This window comes from Dipodomys ordii, unplaced genomic scaffold (assembly GCF_000151885.1).
Source record: "Dipodomys ordii isolate 6190 unplaced genomic scaffold, Dord_2.0 Scaffold33, whole genome shotgun sequence".
NCBI classification, from domain to species: Eukaryota; Metazoa; Chordata; class Mammalia; order Rodentia; family Heteromyidae; genus Dipodomys; species Dipodomys ordii.
The window spans coordinates 11,816,375-11,821,976 of NW_012267249.1; positions in this window are offsets into that span (position 1 = coordinate 11,816,375).

The following is a 5,602-nucleotide window of genomic DNA, read 5'->3' on the forward strand; positions in this document are numbered from 1 at the left end:
TGTAAAGTTAGTTTTTCCACATAACGACTTGTACATCTCATTGTTGCAATGGATCCACCTGTATCCCTATTTAAACAATTTGTTTTTTCCCTTCCCCTCCACAAATTATACCAACCTCAAATACAGTAAAACAGGGGTTATACCATGGGGGAGGACATACAAAGCAACAAAGAAATAATCTTATAAATGTGTTAGAAACAATCAACTGAAAGAAAAAAAACATTTGATCTGTTTAGTCTTTTGAGGAAACTTCAAGCTAGTTTCCAGAGTAGTTGAACAGTCTCACCAACATTGTAGTAGTGTTCCCTTTTGGCCACATCCCCACCAGCAGCTGTTAGTAGTTTTCTTGATAATGGCCAGGCCATTCTAACTAGGGAGGAGAGGGAGATGGAATCTCAGTGTTGTTTTGATTTGCATTTAATTTATGGACAGAGATATTGAACATTTCTTCATGTGTCTACTGGACATTCTTATTTCTTGTTCAGAGAAGTCTCTTTAAGTCTTTAGCCCACTTATTGATGGGATTGTTGTTTCTTTGGGTATTTGGTTTTCTGGGTCAGGGAGTGGGGGTGGTTTAATTTTTTGAACTCTAAGTATATTAACTTGGACATGATTAACTAAACAGCACTCTAAACATTGTACAATGAGAACAAAGGAGAATATTCTTAGAAGAGGATCACAATGGCTCAATAGTTATGTGCATGTGAACATATAAAATGATGCTTATCGAAATGAACTGCAAGAAATGGAAACAAGGGTTTTTTTTTAATTGTACTGTTGGCAGTTATTCTTTTCTTTCTTGTATTCCCTTTTGTTTATTCCCTGTTGTCGCTGTTTTTTATTTGTACCCTTTGTCTTGTATATAAGTATATCTGATTGGGGAAGGGAAGTGGAATCACCGATATGGTGGGACAATTCAACAATGATACTCAATAAATATATGTTGGAACTGAAATTTCCAGTTTGGGAGGAGAGGGGTGGGAAGGGAAGTGGGAGAAAATGAGGAAGGAGATAACACTGTTCAAAAAGAAATGTACTCATTGCCTTATTTAGGTAACTGTAACCCTCCTATATATCAATTTTACAATAAAATCAAAGTTTTAATAAAAGCACAAAGAATTGAGAAGCATTTAATGTCTGTCTGTCTTGTTCCACTGACAGTACTAGGAGCATTGTGACTCAAGTTATAACAAATTTTCTGGGATTGAGCTCAATTCATTGTCTTTTTAAGTTTTCTGGTGATTTGCCTTTTTCACCTAAAATCCCGCTCACCCACCCCCACACACAAGTATTACATTATGCTTCTAAAAAAATCCTTTCTGAAATGTTCATTATAAATTACTTTAAGGCTTTTATTAAGAGTATGAAGGGAGATTTTTACATAAATCTAAGAATCTTTTCTTTGGATATTCCTTTATGTCCCCCCCAAGAGAATATTAGGTTTCTTTCTAATATTCTGCATGTTTCTTATACATTTTGTTACATGCATTTCTTTGCTTTTAAATTAGTAATCACAGTCATGTTAAAGTTGAATGAGATCTTTTGCCATTATATTTAACTCTTCATTTCAGATTACATTAATTCTTATAAATTTATTATGTAATCTGTTGCCTTGATGAAATTATTCATAGATTTTCCATTTGACTTCTTACATTTACCAGATTTTTAAAGCATAACTGAAAATGACTTTTCTATATGTCCCTTTGTAAATATTGTGACATTTATAAATCTTAAGGGTATGTTTTATTAGTAATAGTCATTTACACAGACATAATTAGTACCATTAATGATAAACTGCTCTTTTGCTTAGCTCAGGAAATTTTTCTTCATTACTTTTTTTCAATATTCTGACATTTTAAATCACATAATTTGAAGGTTGCATTTTTTCATTTTCTATTTGTTCTCACATATTTCTCTCATCTGTTTCCCCTCTACTCTGAGACTTATCATGTTTACCTACATGGGCAGTAAAGTTTTCTGTAATTTTGTTTGTTTATAACTCTTGGACTTTGCCTTTTGGTATTCCCTATTTTGCATGTTAGGTTGTTCTTTATTATCCCTCTTTTCTCAATTTACTCTTTCTTTACAGCTACTAAAACTGAAAGATTATTTCAACAATAAGAGTGTAAAAGTGCTACCCATTTTCTCATTCCATTCTTACAATTCACACTTCCTGTCCCATGTTATAGATTAGAAAATTGAAGGCCCAAATGATTAATTTGCCTAGGATTTCATTGCTGGTCAGTAAAAGAGTTGGTATTTAAAGCCAGTCTTCTGTATTTTTATCCCATAAACAACTATATCAGAATTTCATATTTTATGGCTCTCTCCTTTTCCATAAGGGAGCTCAGTTCCTTTTTAGATTCACTTTCTGTGAAGAGGTCTCTTAAATACCTGTATCCACTACAGTGCTTGCTAAAGCATGAACATCTTCTGCTCCAGTTCCTAATCTGGCTTTATTACAAGCAGCAAATGTTCACTGAACAAATATTGTATTCTCTGCAGCATCTGCTTCAATGCAAGATCCTCTACTCTCCACCCATGTTCTGTGCTTTCTCTGGGGTGACTGTACATTGATAATTAACTTTGTGTTACTGCAGCAAATCCTGAAATAACCAGTTTATAAAGATAAAAAAAGTTATTTGACTCAGTTTTGGGGATGCCAGACCATGGGTGGTTGGCCTTGTTGCTTTTGAGCCTGTGGTGAGGCATTATCATGGCAAGAACACAATGTGGAGGCACTATGGAATCGTGGAAGGGTTAGAAATCTGGATCCCAAAATTCATTTTGAAATCATTCCCAATACCTCCCACCAATCCTAATTCTAAAAGGTTATGCCACTTTCCAATAGCACCAAGCTAGGAACCAAACCTATTACATGTGTTGAAAAAAAATCTAAATCATATCAACATCCAGTGCAGAATTCCTATCCCTCCTTCATCTGCAACTGCATTGAACAAATGAAGGTTGTAGTTCTGAAGTTCAGACAAAAGCAAGGAGCTGGAGGATGTTGTAGCCTGAGTGTAGACACAGATGAATTTAGGGAGATGAATAAAGGAGAAGGCTAAGATGGGATCTTTTCTATCACCCTGAAGTTACTTTGATTCAATGAAGCACATACTGAAATGAATTTAGAAATCCTGAGTGGATTTCTGCATGGGTCTCCTCTCTCCTCTCAATTTCACATATTACTATAATTTCTTGGTTATTTTTTCCATGATTGAATAAACCCAGAACTGCTGATTTGGTGCTTGTTTGTTTAATAAACTTCTGATATCTTATAATGTTTTAGACATCAGTGCTATACTCACTTTTAAAGAACACACATGGACTTTTCCCATGTATGACTTACAAGCCACTGACAGACAAAAGTAACTTTCTATGACATAACATTTCTTAGACCCTTTCCTTTGAGGTGGGTAATTTCATAATAGGAGCCCTGTGGAGTAGTAAAATTGTCATATGACAATTTTAAGTGGCATTTTTATAAAAAGCATTATTCTAAAATGTTGTGGCATTAGAAAGATAGAATTAAGATTTGAGCTGAGTAGCTTTCCTGCCATGGTTGAGTAGGCTGTGCCAGGTCAACCTGACCTGGTAGGATTCATTGTTCTTCGAAGTTTTCTTGAGCAGAATGAAAAAGCCTTTTATAATGTGAATGTGTCGGCCTGGTGGCATACATATAATTTCTTGCTTCAATAAAGATGAGTTAAGGATATTATCAAATGATTTCTTTCTTTCTCCCACTTTTAGCAGCACCAAAATTATTATTATTTTTACTTCTATGGCCAAATCTATTATAATAGAGGGGAAAGCTAATAATGGGTCGAAAGTATTCATGTGAAAATGCAAATTATAAGCTATACTAGGTGTTAGTCCACCCCTATGAGGTTTTGTTTGTTTTTGTTTTATTGGTCATGGGGCTTGAACTCTGGGCTAGGCACTGTCCCTCAGCTCTTCAGCTCAAGGCTAGCACTCTACCACTTGAGCCACAGAGGCCATTTCTGGTTTTCCTGCCCAGGCTGGCTTTGAACCTCAATCCTCAGATCTTAGCCTCCTGAGTAGCTAGGATTATAGGTGTGAGCCACCACACCCGGCTCCCTGTGAGTTTTTTGGTGTCACTGTTTTATTTATAGTTTAGGTAAGATTAGGTGGACTCTAGGTATACCTCAGTAATGTAAGTAGATGTCATCCAACTATCTGAAAGCTTTAATAGCAGGTGTTAAAAAAAAGATTTTTGCCTAAAGATTGCAAAATGGCACATGCAGGTAATGCCAGCCCATGGAAGGCTAAATCAGGAGGATCCTAAATTCCAGTCAAGTCTTGGCTATAGAGTAAATTCCAGACCAGCTTTGGGTACATAGTATTTGTCTTAAAAACAAAGAAATAGTGCTGGTAGAAACTTGCCCTGTATTCATACCCTACTGACCTTGCCTTGTCCAATCCATGATGCTTGAGAGAATTCCTTCAAATAAACATTGTAATATATGTCTCATAATGATTATGTTTCTCTGGAGAGCAGTGACACTCCCTTATACTCCTAAGTGTTTTGTGAGGTCTTACCCACAACTCAGCTGTAAACCCATGGATGAGAACCATGTCCTATGCATCTTTGTACCCTCAAATTCCAGCAGATACCTTCTAAGACTTTAAGTACCCAATAAGTAGTTGCTGAATTAATTGACAAATAGAATAATCCCTTCAATAAACACTGACAGCCTAGGAGACAGGTTACAACTGAGGCAAGGATGACCAGTAGAGTCAGCAACTATAGAGGCCAGGCAAACTAAAACTGGGGACAGGTCGCTCAACTGCACTAGTCACAATAAATGTCAGTGTTAAGATGTCTGCGTTATACTAATATTTGCCCATTCTGTGAATGAGAGATGTATAGACAAATCAAAATTTTATAGGATAAAAATGATTCCCTTTTTGATGTGGGGAAGGAGTACTAGGGCTTAAACGGTAGTGCTCTACCATGAGCAATGCATGCCTCCAGTCTTCTCTCACTTCAGTTATGTTTCAAACAGGGTCTCACAGTTTTGCCCAGAGTCAATTCTCAGCACAATATTCCTACCCACACATCCCCATAGTAGGATTATGGGCATTAACTATCACCTCTGATGCATTTGCTGAAATAGAATCTCACTATCTTCTTTGTTTGGCCTGGCTTCAAACTTCACTCCTCCCAATTTCTGCCTCCTGAGCAGGTAGGGGTACAGGCAGTCCAGCCTGATTCCTTTATCTTTTTGAATGGAAAAGAGTCTCCTGCTTTAGGAGGCACCATTATATGCTAGCCTATGCTTTGATGACATTACCATTTTGATAATTTAAAAATCAAACTGTCATTTTGTAGGATAAACTGCAAAACAGTGAATGAAACTGAAAAATGTTAATAGCCAAAACACTTTAGTCATGACACAAAAAGCCAAAAATCAATGACACTCCCCACCACCCCCACACCAAATGCAGGAATTAATAACACGTATTTTTCACTATTCAGCAGGATTCCACATTCAAATTACAAACTGTCAATCAACTGAACAAGTCAGGTCAGTCAATCAATAACAAGAAACAGAAAGATATGTCCATCTCAAAAAGA